The sequence below is a fragment of the Neopsephotus bourkii genome, unplaced genomic scaffold, assembly GCF_033783945.1.
Source record: "Neopsephotus bourkii isolate Nb327-2 ecotype Australia unplaced genomic scaffold, CSIRO-AGI_Nbou_v1 NB_1558, whole genome shotgun sequence".
NCBI classification, from domain to species: domain Eukaryota; kingdom Metazoa; phylum Chordata; class Aves; order Psittaciformes; family Psittacidae; genus Neopsephotus; species Neopsephotus bourkii.
This window is the reverse complement of record NW_026902034.1, coordinates 617,915-632,541: the sequence shown is the minus strand read 5'-3', so window position 1 is coordinate 632,541 and position 14,627 is coordinate 617,915. Positions and strand designations below refer to the sequence as shown.

Sequence of the window (14,627 nt, the reverse complement as noted above, 5' to 3'; positions counted from 1 at the left end):
GAAGCTGTAGGGAGGGAGCAGGTGAGGAGTTTGCTCTGAAGGACCAAGTGCAGCTCTGCCCACAGGAGGTAAGACTGCTGGTGTCCCTGGGCTGGTTGGGAAGGTCATTCCCATCAGATGTGTCCCCAGTGGTGTAGGAGGTGCCACATGCTGTAAGAGCCTCCAACAGCAATCAAAGGTAGAAAGCTATGCAACCTCCCTGCTGCAATGATGCTACGTCACACAAGTCCCATTTTCATTTCTGCTTTGTTGAAGACAACAGCACGTTCTCATGAAACATTATAACCACAAGAAGAGGAAGGTCTTGCAAGGACCACCCTGAAACCTCTATCTTCCTATTACAGAAAGCAACTGTTCAGTGTGGCTTGCAGAGGCAGAGGAAGCTGGAGGTGCCTGCCACTTAAAACACATTGTTACTGGAAATGAAACTTCCAAGTCCAAGGAGCGCTGCCTGTCTCAAATGCCGAACAACTGCTGAGCACACACTGCCATAACTTGTGTTACATCCTCCTGGAAACTAGATGGGTTCTTCAAAACAGAAATCCTGCTTTCCCACGACTTCTAGATTTTACCAAAAAGCACGAAGCCTGCTCTGGAAAGAGGTGAAGCTGGTGTACAGTGCTGCCATCTTCAGTGGTGCTCCATGTTACGTGGTTCACACCTACAGGTAACCCTCAGCTACCACAGCTCTGTCCCATGGAGGATCCCAAGAAGAAGATGGCACTGTGGAGGCAGTGTAGAGGCACAGCTCTCTCCATGTATCTTCCTGCTTGAGCTTCCCATCATACATTTCCCCCCTCTCCCTCCTTTTCCTTCTTGTTGAGGAAATCAACAGCTGACCAAAAAGGGGACCTGTAAGCATAGAAACTGCTGCCCATAGTGTTGTTTTCTCCAGCATTCATTTTAGGATATGACACAGGATTTTATTTTGCAAATCCCATTCTGAGACTGGTCTTCTAGTGGGTGCAATTACACCCTTTGAAAATACTGGGCTCTCTTCTTGGGCTGAAGCTAGCTGCATGAACATGGGATGAAGATAAAATGGCACTGCTTTGAAACTTGATCAGAAAATCAATAAATGTGTCAGGAAACTAGGGCTGAAGGTGAACCTGTGGTAGCTGCCTGGCAGTGATGCCTGCTGCATGGTTACCTCACTGACCGGCCTGCAGCCAGAGGTGTTGGAGCCTGGCACAGCCAGGGCACAGGTCAGGAAGACACTTTGAACCTTCTGGGAAGGCACTTTGAACCAAGACCGTTGCTGATTGTTCAGTTAGACTTGGCGGAAATTCATTCAGTTCCTCCATAAGTCCAACAGTCTCTCTGCTCTCCTGCTCTGGTCTTTTCTGGATACATTGGCCAGTTTTAGTCACACTTAATAGTAGGGTGGGAACTTTAACAATCTGATCTCTTATTAATTTGGGGTGGCAGGTGGGACAAAGGACCCAAAGGCATGTCCTCCCTGAGGGTAAGGCTGCAGTGTGTGCCCAGTAGCTGCCTGCATGGTTTCATCTGCCCCTCTTAGGGAGATATGTGCCTCTCAGCCAGCCTGTGGCGGAGGGACACTGGGGAGATAAAAGTACTGTGAGACTCTGGCAAGAAGTGAGGGAAAAGGCCCTCATCTGTGCATGGGGTGGTCTGGGGATACCATGGTCTGGGTTCAGGAAAAAGAGAAGGAGCAAGACTTACTATGGCGAGGAGAAAATTTAAGGAAGGGACACGTCCAGCTTTAGTGTACAGGACAGAAAATGCTGGAAAATGCACTCCTTCATGTGTTGCCCAACCGCGCCGTGTCTCAGCCAGGTTTCTGTCCAGATCCAACTACAAAACGCAAAAGTGGAAATACAGCCATTTTGTAGGTTACGGGTTTGCATGGTAAGTGCCTTTGCTGTTGCTTTCTCTTATTCAAACTTCATTCCCTAATGTTGCGCCACTATGGTGCCTGTTGCCAGGCCAGGATGAGTGGCTTGATCAGCCCTTGAACGTTAATTTTTGGCTGAAAGCTGTTACCAAGTCTCACAAAGCCTTGCACTGCCAAGGACCAAAGCACCAAAATACATACTGTTCTGTCACTCAAAATAGAGTTTCAGCATATATAAATTCATACAAAAGTTTTCAGTTACAGACAGTTTCAGGGTTAGAATAGGAACAGCTTAACTGAAAGCAGCCTGAGATCTGGCTGAGTGTCGGAGCCATATTTTTCCCTTCATTTCTTAGCTTCATCTCAGCGCTATAACCCTAGTAATCCCTTATGGTTCCCCTGCCTGAACAGAAATCTCTAGGATAACCATCATTTAAATATTCCAGCAAATTTCAATAATAAACATACAAAGAACAAAGAATATTCCTGGAGGCTAAAGATCAGTAACAATCACAAGTATCTGGTTCCACAATAAATAAATAAATACATAAATAAATGAAAAGTTATTTTCTTTAAATGATTTATTTCAGATGTTCAAATTCAGTAAAAAGAACACAGAGGAAATTGATCCAAATCAGACCCAGCCTTAGCACATCAGTCATCCATTTTACAAGGACAGCTGAGTTCCTAATGCTGCCTGAAAAGCCTTCAGCAAAGCATTTGTTCAGGTTTTAAAATCTTCCTGTGAAATGACAGTTAGATTATCCCTTACCTGTAACACGAAGAGCTTATTTTGCTCTAAAAATGCTTCTTTCTTTAGCTATGGGAATCACCTTTGTGCAGGTTGGTCGTGTCTGTCTGTGCTTCTCCACACGGAGGTTTATAGTTCCTCAGACTTGCCCTAGAGATTCAGCAGCTCAAACATTAACAGCATGGAGAATTATTGATTCTTAATGACTAGGTGTGGTATGAAACGGCAGTCGTGTAAGGAAGCAATGTAGCCCTGAGATAGTTTACAGCCTTCAGTATTTCTATGTCCTTTGGTATTTTCCTTCTGAATACATTTTTTTTTCAGTTGGGCTGTGAGAAATGAATGTACAGGGAATGGGTTGGAGCCACAGAGAGAAAGTTATCCTTTCTGTAGGAGAGGAGGTGGAAAGGAGAAGGTGTGGGCCTCGGGTGGAGATTACGTTTGCTACTTGCCTAGTCACAGGGAAAATTCATGTTGAGAAGACAAGAATCTGGACATAAAGGTGGCTTGTTTTCACAGCAGATCCGTGCACTGGGAGGACCAAGCTGAGTTATGAGAATACTTCATCAGTCGTTATGAGAATACTTCGTCAGTCATCGACTCAGAAAGCTCCAATTCTGCCTGAGCACTGCAAGAAGTTTACTTCAGGTAATTTTGGGCAAATCACTCTATTTTCCCTTTTCCAGAAGCTCATTGCATAATGGAGGTAATCACTCCTTTCCCCCATCGGTCACCTTTTATTTCTGTTTAAGGTTTTCACCCCTTCAAGGGAACCAGCCCTGCTAGTGTCTGTATTATAGCACTTGTAGTAAGGGAAACGGAAATTAACCGGACTGCAAAGGACTATAGTAAAATATATAATAAATAGAATATATTTGGAAAAAAACCCCAAGTTTTAAATCATCATCCTTCAAATGTTATGCTTTCTGCCAACTCACTTTTTAATATCATGCTTATTCAGTAGTTTTTAACAGGCTTATTTTATTCTCTCATGAAATGTCACTTTTCATCCAGGTTCTAACTTCTGTTCTCACTTTCCCCAGTATGTTAGATTGCTCTTGAAAGTTGTTAAATTATCTGCGTAGCACATCAATTTCTGACTTATGTATCCAAAGAAAGAAGTGTCTAGAATCTATTACAGCTGGAAGGTGTACAGTTCTGGGAAATGTGAGCTTTCTGTTTGTCTTTCAGATCACACTTTTCCCTCAAAATCAGTGTTTGTTTCTCCAGGAAAAACCCTGTGCTTTCAGCGTGCTTTCAAACACAACTGTTCTCCATTTGCTTATGCACTCAGAATGATTCAGACTTTCTCAAAGCTGTCTGCTAGCAGTGAGTTATCTTTAGAACACAGCTCAAAACCAACAGTTTCCATAAAAGCATTAGAGCTCATTGTTAATGATTTCAAAGTAAATATAATAAGAGGGTAGGAATTGAACTTTCTTGGAAACATGTTGACTTTAAATGACTTACATGGAGATCAATTGTGTACTAGTTGGATATGAAAGAGCGGTACTTTCAGCATGAAGTATACAATTCAAAACAGCAACAATCCATGCTGCAAGTACAAACGCACATAAACAAAATGCTAATGTCAGTTTTTTTTTAGTCCTCCTTCACATGACAAGTCCAGAATAACTCGTGTTGTGATGTCAGAAGTCAGAACCACAAAAACAAGTCAGGTATTTTTCTTCAAACACTCATATCTCTGCTTGGAAGTCCAATTATTAGGAAGCACAGAGGGAAATTGTATATAAATTCAAGGTACAGAATATACTTAATTGAATGCCTATATATTTTTTAAGTCAGAGGAAGATGTGAGCCTGCTCACCCCCAGTATCTTTCTCTGGCTGAAATAATTTCCCAGCCACAGCAACGGCTTACAGGTTGTAACCACACAGGAAAAAAAAAATCTCCCATGTCAAACTCATTACAAAGTCCAGAAGCACTTAAGGCTTTACAACAGTCATAACATTGTGCCACAGATGAAATCACAAGAAGAAACTCAGCAGTGAGACTGGTGCCTTGAGCCAGCTGTTTCTCTCAGTAAATCTGATGAAAAGAAGGCAAACCTCCAGGTGTTTATTGTGCGAATCATTGCTCAGTGAGTCAGTTTTTCCAGAAACAACTCTTCTCATATCATTAGTCACATCCTTTTCACTATTCCCATTTATCAGCTTTGTCATTCCTCCTTCTCTCCTTTTTAATTTTTTTTCTTTCTGTCTTTTTACTTCTATTCCTTGTTTCAATTCACCCTATGTCTCTCCACACCCCTCTTCCACTCCCACAAAACTAACAGGACTTGCCTGACCTCAGTTTCTTTCCCTTTCTGTTTGTTTAGAAAATACTTCTTTCACGGCTCTCTTAGGGCATGATAACTTCACAACGTCATCAATATGTTTCAAAAGGAGCTAGCACCAGTGGAGGAAAAAAAGAACCATAGAAAAATAATGCTTAGAAGACACAAGTTTCTAGTCATCTAGTTTGTTTGCTTCCCCTGAAGCAGAGTCAGCTAAACTTGCAACCTTCCTGATTGTAAAAAGTGCAAACAATGACCACTCCTTGTCTCCACAGGTAATGCATTGTGGTACTTTCAGACATCTGCTCACTCACATTGTTGCCCTGACACTGCTTAGTCACTCTCAACCTTTGCTGATGAGCTGTGCCCCAGATTCTCCTGGGTGAGACTTTCCAAGGCTGCTGAGGACAGGTTCTTACAAACAGAATCTTCCAAATGATACAGCTCTGACCAGTGCACTTATAAAGTATTTTCATGTTATCTTCATTGCATTGTTAGCTCTGATTTTGTTTGCATTTCCCTGTGCTATACAATCACCTTTAATGGTGTAGCTTACTTATGACTGTCTTTGTGCTTCCTTGTGAATTTGAGAACAGCAAAGAACTCTGATTTAACTAAGTAGTTTATTCTTACAACCCTTCCTAATACTACTTCTTCATTGGGACATATTATGCCATTTGTTCAATTTATAAAGAGACCTGGTCAATCCTGCTAATGCTTTTCTTTGGTTTGTTTCCTATGAAATTCCTCTTACTGGTAATCTTATTTTATAGAAATATGTTTTTTTCAGGTCCAGCATATTTTTTTTCCTTATCCTTCTTTCCATTTGCAAAGACTGTGGTATCATTGTGGTATAATTACCATACACTCATATCAGCCCCACCAGCTGTACTCAACACTCCAAAATAAATATATTCATCCCCATCAACATTTCACTTTCTTTCTTGTCAGTTCTTTCGGAAGCACTTTACCCTTTCATACAACAGTCCAGTCTCAAATTATTCAGCCAAATCTCTGTGGCTCTCATAATCTTGAGAGCAAATTAAGTATTACAGGGCCTATATTTTGATAACTTTGCCCTTTCTACTGTTTATACCCCTGCTCATGTTGAGATGATTTATGTTTATACAACAGTGGAAGATGTGGTGTTGAGGAGAGGGAACTTGGACAAAAAGCATGAATCAAAAGATCAGATGAAACATTTTTGTGAGCAATCATGCAGAGCAAGAGGCACCATGGTAAAGGGTGTAAGCATGGGGGTGAACTAGGTAGGCATGTGTTGGGACAGCAACAAAGCATGGCACTGACTGTTCAGCAAGGTCCCTGCAAAAAAGGGTATGCAGATGTATTCAGCAGTTCACAGTACCAATTCTTGGTGATGAAGCTACACAACTTGTGCAACTCTGTTCTCCTACCCACCAGATGAGGCTTTCTGACTCGCCTTGAATGATAAAAATCTTTCTTGAGGCATCCCTGTTCCCAGAACTCGATATTCAGTGTTCACCTGCCAACATTAATTCTCAGCTGATCAGTTATCCTGTCTGGGGAAGCAGGTAACAGACCACCAGTAGCTCGGGTGAGGTAACTAAAAAGGTTTACACTGTCTCACAAGCAGAGACTCTCTCTGCTAGCTTTCTTCCTTGGAGCTGTCATTGTGAATTGCCCATTGCTAGAAGACATGGCCTCTGTCCTTCCTCAGCAAAGCTCACAGTCCATTTCCACCCCGCTGTTGTTGCTGCTCTATGTCTTCTACATCTTTGTTTGGCTACCCTTGGAGGACTCCATGTCCATTATATTGATACAATTCTCCTAGCCGCTGTTGTGTCTTAGCCTAGCCACCTCCTCCAGCAGTCTTTGACCCGCATGGTACTTCATTCTTGGCTCGCACTGACATTGATACTACCTTGCAGTTCACTAATCCCCACCAGGACTTGGGCAGAGATATCACAGGCTGGTTTCATTCATAGGTAGGTGTGGCCACCCTCAAAGCAGGAGGAAGTTCAATCAGCAGCATGACTGGCTCTGTTGAAGCAGCATGTCCCCACTTTTGTTCCCAGAGGATCTCCCTGAAGGCCTTGATCAGCCCCATCCCTGCAGAAATTGCCCACACATGTAGTATTCTTAGCCACAGTCCCCACCGCCCCAGGCACAGATGTCTGACCTCTCCCATCACAGATAGATCCTACTGGCTTGCGTTCTTCACCACTGGCAGAAGAGGCCTGTTGAGAAGATCCCTTATTTGCTGCCTTCAGGTCCTGGCCCCTGTCAGGTGCTGAGCTAATGCTGTTAAACTCCTGGGCTGTTAAACTTGACCAGGTCAAGATGACAGATTCTAGTTTCCTTCTTTTTTCTTGCAAGCAATGACATAATGGAACCAAATGGCTCTTCTGGAATAAACAATGCATATTCTAGAGATTACTGGTGTTTACACTACTTACTGCAAGACCTCCAAAGGAGATTAAAACTTGAGCTCCATACTGAAGCACAGGGAAATTCACTTTCTTTCAGTGTGCTGGTGTCTTCTAGCTAATTCTCATGACATCTCAGGGTAGCATATGCATTAGAAGTTGTGAACTGCATATTTAAAAATCATATTTTTTCCTTATAAATGCAGAAGCAGCAATATTTTTGCCTCTTTCAGTCATTACTCAATACATATAAAGACATGTCCACAATTTGCACAGATCAAAAAATGTAATACTGTGTCAAAACAAAATAGGAAACCCAAGTCTTTCCTCAGCTATAGTCTATTTAGAAATTATGATAGCATTATGACATAATACCTACAAGGATGCTGGAGAGGGACTCTTCACTAGGGGCTGTAGTGATAGGACAAGGGGTAACAGGTTAAAACTTAAACAGGGGAAGTTTAGATTGGATATAAGGAGGAAGTTCTTTGCTCTAAGGGTGGAGAGGCACTGCAATGGGTTGCCCAGGGAAGTTGTGAATGCTCAATCGCTGGTGGTGTTCAAGGCCAGGTTGGACAGAGCCTTGTGTGACATGGCTTAGTGTGAGGTGTCCCTGCCCGTGGCAGGGGGTTGGAACTAGATGATCTTAAGGGCCTTTCGAACCCTAACTCTTCTATGATTTCTGTGAAACAAACTTCAAACTGGCAGTCTGACACTCTTTTTTGTTTATTCACACACATGTAAATGCAGATGGCCTTAGGGCCTTCAAACTGAAGCAGGACTCAGGTACCCTTCATTTCTCTTCTCTGCTCATCAGAAATCACAATCAGGAAATCCCCACAGACCCTGGCAGGGATCTGGGACTCTGGGTCCCAGATGGAGCACAAACACTTTCCTGCAGGCACCCAAGCACCGGAGCCAGGACAGACACCCATGTTCAACCCTGTGCTTAGCCTTCCCTTGTTCCCAGCACTGTGCAGCTCACTGCTTCACCTCCTCACCTCCTGGGTTTGACCTCTGAGGTGTTTCACTGTCCCTATTAGATGTGTCAGGACCAATGTCTTGGAGCTTTGGGGTTAGCTTTTACTCCAGTATCTTGAGAAAAAAACACAGCAGTATTCATACTTTTCTTATATCTGGTTCTCAACCTCTTTAGTAAAAACTGCTGTTACAATATGCAATATGCACATGGTGACAGACTTACAAAGTAGTAAAGCCAAACTGAAATTCACTGGACCACACACAGAAATCTGCAGTGCATGGGCAGTCCCATGTCCCACTGCTCAGTTGGGAACCTGGAAAAGCAACCTTTCACTGAAAACATCTTTCAAAAACTGGAAGCTGATGCCGTTTGTCTGACTCCCTCCCACCTGCCCAGCTTTGAATACAAATTGAGTTTCTGCCACTCAGGCTTTTCTGACTCTGCCTTTGCCCTGGCTGTGCAAAAACAGCGACAGAGCATCAGTCCAACACCCCCATCTCAAGTTTAATGAGTCTTCTAAATGGAGGGATTTATTGTTGCCATGCTAATATAAACCGAAGAATGGAGATCTTGACCAGTGAAGATAAAACTGCTTCAACATTATAGTTTATAACAAGATGCTTCTGATGGGATGGGCTCAAAGAAATCTCTTTCCCTAAACAAGCATCAGAAAATCCTGGCTCATTCGCCCCTTGGTTTGAGCTCATCTCTTCTCCACGTAGACAGTGTTCATACTGACACTGTGTTACATCACAGGGTGGAACTTCTACAGCCTGATAAGATACCAAATGGCTCTCTTGAGCACAGTACTGCTCATAAATATTAGTACAGCAACTGTAATAGCAAGAAGAGCAGCAAACTTCAACTCATAGGAATTCTTACTGACAGTTGAGTTCCCATAGTATGTTTCCATAAATGATATCTGCATTTCCAACATTGAGTTGTCTTCCTTAAAGCCTTTGACAAGACCAGGGACAGAGAGCAAAGGACTAAATATTTGCATCGATTTTGATTAGCAATGAATGCACTTTATGTCTAAATATAAAATTCAGGGTTTGTTTTAGCACACATTCTCTTTAGAGGAATTGTCAGAAGGCCATAAATGTAATACCTGCTGGAAAATTGTCACAGAACACTCCTATTACCACTCATCTCAGCAGTACCATGAGATCTGGTTAAGCTGTGCCTTATGCCAAAAGTGTTACGAACTTCCAGAGAAGTGCTAGAAGTGGACTTGAAACTTTTTAGGGATCTGACTGTTTCATTTCAGAGTCAGATTACATGGCTCATAGCACAAACCTGAATCAATACTGAGACTGACCTTTATCTATTGGAAGGAATTTTACGTTCCTTTCTTTCCATTCCTGTTTGGCCAAGCCAAACATAAAGTATCTAGCTTATTTCAATTACCTACTTTGGTGATCAAGACATTGTCACATGGATGAGCCATTAGAGGATAAGGCCTGTGGTCTGCAAGACAGGACTGTGCATATTGTGTGTGACAGCCACCTACAATGAACAGTATTTAAAGTACTAGTTCCTGTGCTTAGAATAGAAACTGACAGAAATACCACACAATTTTAACTTCTAGCAGCAGTGGATAACCAGCTTTCACTGGCACACCATATGCAAGCTGGGACCTCAAGGGACTATTTCTGTGACTAAATAGCTGTGGTATTAGGCTATCAGTGTACGTACTTCATGTTCACTTCTGTACTTCCAAAGAGTGCAACCATTTTAGCTCCTTCCCTGCCTCACTTATGACTTGTACAGAAATGCCTCCCTCAACATACACGTCTGTTTGCTTGACATTAACGGAAGGTGCATGACTTGATCCCCTCCCTCACCTCCCACTTTAACATCTCAGACTTGCATGTGTCTCATCACCTTCCAAGTTAGAAGGGCAGTCAGTAGGATAAATTCATTAGTACAGAGCTACCTGTGCTTTTTTGCATCTCAAGCTCAGTGCAGCCAGAGCATGAACTGGTAGCCTTGGAGCAGAGCTGCCCCAGTGCTGGCCTGGGCTGTTGGTACCAGCACCCAACCTAGACCACACGGATTCAGGGCCAGCAAGGCTGAAACTAAATGCTGTGCATTCAGGGGTTAATTTCATGGCCAAAGACAACAGGAACACAGAACAAACTTCTTCCGGGGGAACCCAAACACGAAGTTAAAGGTGTCACTAGAAAATCAAGCACAAAGCCATTTCCTTTTACCCCAGCCTCCAACAAGGTGTGCTAGGCTGCACTCAGGTCAGAGCAGCACCTCTAGCCTGCTTTTACTTCTGCATTTGCTGTCTGTAGCAATTCCTAGACCATATCCCCAGCATAGGTACAGCAGTGTAAGGCTGAGCAAACAATATTCCTGGCACCGAGCAAGCTCACTGCCATGGGCAGATTCTCCTCCCAGTCCAAAGGGAGACCAGCACGCTTCAGTAGCACATCAATAAAACAAAACCCAGCCTGCTGGAGACCAGTTTGTCTGAACTTCTTGGTTTTAATGGGTCTTCTGTAAGTGCTAAGTGGACCCAGCAGTTTTTGGGATATTGAATAAATTACACCAGTTACTGGTTAATGATACATTTACATTTATAATTCATTATAGGAGTTCCAAGTATTAATTCAATTCTGCAAGATCTCTGCAAGTAAAATTATCTCCTTTCCACAAAAGCAGTGCTGCCACCAATTCCAGGAATTCAAAAACCATAATTCAGGCCCCAAAACACCATGATAGGCTTAAATAGGTCTTAAAAAGAACAACAACATGAATGAATGTAATTTTGTTCACCTTTTGCTGTGTGACTCATCATGTTTCTTTATAGCTATGAAGATTAGACATTTTTGAACAAAAGACAACTTCTCACATATTCATAGTATTGTGAAAACTATCAAGCAGAAAATAGGATTGCTTCAACTTCACAGTCAGAACTTTCTGTGTATTTTCCAAATGAATTAGTATGCTGTTTGGAACTACAGAGATATTTAGCTCCTATCTTTGACCTGAAATATAAAGAGGTTGTTATCAGTCTAAGGATTTTGAATTATATTCCTGAAACAGTAGTGCTGGTTGTAAACTATTTTTATGAATTACTCTTGCTGAAAAATTAAACAGCACAATGAGCAGATAATGCAGAAAGAGAAGCAATACACATTGAATGCCTCTGATGTTCATTCAACCTACTGTGATGAGATCACAGACAGGAGAGATGGACTAAGGACAGGGTATTGGACTTTGTGGTAGGTGGTTGGGATTTTTTAATAAAACTGGTGGGGAGTTTTTTGTCCTTTGTTGCCCAAAACATATCTAGCTACATTTCTATTTATTTCAAAAACAGTTTAATTTTTAGTTCAGCCTTCAGATTCCTGTGTTTAATAGGTTATTGCTGAATTTCTTTTAGCCTTAATCTATTTACATCTTTTGGTTATGGTGTTGCATTGCTTGTGGAAAACTGTCTAATACTTCTCTTAAATGTATTTCTCATATTTGGAGCCTAGGAAAAGCTGGTCAGGAGATGTGTCCATCACTTCTGCTCTTCTAGCAGTGGCTGAGGGGGGTAACCATCTGTGCTGGAAAGAGAATGTTCCTGTAAAGCCCCTTAAAGTGTAAAATCTGACATCTAACGTCCAAGTCAACTTCATTTATAGCACCTCACAATGCTTTGCACCACACTGCCTGAGACATTTGCAGGTGTTCCCTCTGCTCTGATGCAAAGTCAGCAGTTTCCAGTGCAACAGTCAGCAAAGGAGGAATTATTTCTGAAACCACGACAGTATCGACCAACTACAAGATAACCTTTGTCAGACATTGACACTTCTTTTAATTCTTTCTTAAATTCTGTCTTTAGTTTTAGAAGTCTTTTAAGTAAATTCAAAGAATTGAGTTTACTTTAAAAATGTAAATCAAGTTATTTTATTAATCCCCATTAAGAGCCCTTTTGCTTCCAGTAACACTTTAAAAGAAAGAAGGAAACACAAGAAACACAAGCATATTTGATGTTCTGCTTATTTTCAAAAGCAGGCTTGAGAGAAGTAGCAGGTTTTGACCTGGTAAATGGTGAAGTAAAATAAGTATAAATAAAAGACAGACTTGTGTGTGTATAGTTTGACTACAACAGGATTCTTGCAGTTAATTCCTACAAAGTACTAATTAGTCTTAGAATTGGTAACTTTATGTCACTGCAAGTTTGTACTAAATTAAGCTTGGTGAGCACCACAGAAGCAGATTTATTTCCTTAATTTGCTTCTTTTTTTTTTTCCCCTTTATTTTTGTCTGCTTCTGGAATCCAGTTTTAAATACACCATATTTGCAGATTTTGCTACACTTTAAGAATGAATGTCAGCTTTTCTGGTTTCAGGTTTGTTTTCCTTTGCTTTTAATATCTAGCTACTATGGAAGTTATGCATGTATGTTTATGTAGATATTTTCTAGATTATTTACAGAGAGGAAGAAGTTTGTTGAGTAAGCACAAGTGTTTGACACAGTGGAAATGCTGCAAAGGACACATGGAAGGGAATGTTACATAAATGTTGAATAATTTCCATTTAAATAGCATACCCTTATTGCCTATATGTTGCCTATATATTGCCTATAATAAAAACAATAAATACTTTAGTCATATAACACATAAATGCATGTGTTCTTAATTTATTTGTAAGCATTAGTTCTTTATCTATTGCGCGCTTACACTTTACTTTCTATCCTTAACACGATTCCATGTATCTGTAGTACTGATCTAAATTTTTGTTATTAATTTTTACTCAATCTAAAGGAAAATCCCCAAAGTTTTTATCAGAAGCCCCCCTGAAATATATTTTCATGCCACTGGGGATTTCTGTAGGTGACTTTTGCTTCTGTGTTTGGACAACTGTGACTCTCCTGTGAGGATCTACATAAGATGCAGATTACAGCTGCAGTCAAAGCTTGTTTTTATGGTGGTTTCTACTGATTGTTGAAAACTGGAGTTCAATCTATTGCTGGGGAAGTTATCTTGGCTGGTGCTGTGACGCACATGGCTGGCTTTTTGTTAGAATAGTAAGGCTATCTAAGAGGAGGAACAAAGTTTCTAGACAAATGATGGATAATTATTTCATAATATAATCTAGTGCTGAGGACAAGAGCTGTGATGATCCTGTGTGGACCCAGGGAAGCTTCCAGGAGAAACATGTGGGACCAGCCACAGCAGTGACAGCCAGGGCACAGCAGTCACCTACAGCAGCCAGCACAGCTGGGCTAAGTGGGCAACTGGCACAGAGCAAGCCTGCTCTCTCCTCCATTGGCTGGTGCTGTCTCACCAGTTCTAAATGGGATGCTGGCCTTGTGTGTTACTACCAATTCAAACAATAACTTATCTCACTCCTGCTATTACCTTACTATCCTTATGGGCAGAAAGAAAACTTTCTGGCTGGCTGTGCTACAGTTCCAGGCCACATCGAACTCTCATGTACATGCATTTTGAAAGGGAAGAGTTACAAGACAAAGGGAAATAAAGGCAAAAATGAAAATAAAGAAAACATAACATTCTTAAGGGCCTTACTTATGTCGGCTTGAGAGAATTCAAAACCAAAAGGTCACTAGCTCACTCCTCTGTTTTCATTTCCAAACAGAAACTTGTAGTTCTTTTATGCCCATCAAGGGCCTGGCTTGCTTCCCAGTTTGACAAGGAGCCTGTAGTTGTTTGTCTATGCCATGCTTGCTGAGGGAGTATGGACCGGTAAGGATCAGCCATGGACTGGTAGAGGTCAGCCATGCTGAAGGGGTCAACTTCCAGCTGAGCTATTAGTGCCAAGTTTGTATGGACAGACAAGCTAGATGGTAGCCAGGCAGCCAGGCAGCACATCTGGCTTCATTATTTTTGCTAGTAGCTTTTAATGCAAAGTCCTCTGCAAAATAGCAAAGACCACAACTGAGAGAGAAGCCCTGTGAAGTGAGCAGCAGTAGTGCTACTTACACAGGCCAGGATGGCAGGACTGCAAGAGGGCAGGGCAGGGGGTCAGTGGTGCATGGTCTTCCTGGGGATTTTCGGAGGTGCTGTGCAGGGAGCCTTCTGCTTTGCTAAAATCTTGCAGATCGGTGGAGAGTCACTTTAGGAACTGTAGTTTTTTTGCATTTAGATTTCAAGTAGTTTCATTTTCTTTAGCTAGACTTACATGTCAACAGCTGAATATGGTCTTCTATTTCTGCAAATGTGGTTAGTATTTCTGTAACTGCTTTAGACACATACTGCATCCAGGGAATAATGCGGCTTCTGAAGACACATGCAATTTTTAATCGCCTGGTTCAAGGTCAGAATCTCAACACTGTATAACTATACATGTTACATACACTTGCCTGCC

The 14,627-nt window shown here is 41.7% G+C and overlaps 1 protein-coding gene across 2 annotated transcripts in view; it reads right to left on the bottom strand.

Moving 5' to 3' along the window:
- Nucleotides 1–14,417, bottom strand: part of CDH17 (cadherin 17) — a 38,236-nt gene extending 23,819 nt beyond the window's left edge. Inside the window, exon 1 of one of the 2 annotated variants that reach the window (XM_061371062.1) lies at nt 14,243–14,417. The gene's annotated coding sequence lies outside the window, so the exon portion shown is untranslated. Of the gene's footprint in view, nt 1–2,630; nt 2,753–14,242 lie in introns of those variants that run through there. The other variant, XM_061371063.1, reaches the window with a different exon arrangement.
- Between the last annotated feature and the right edge of the window lie 210 nt (nt 14,418–14,627).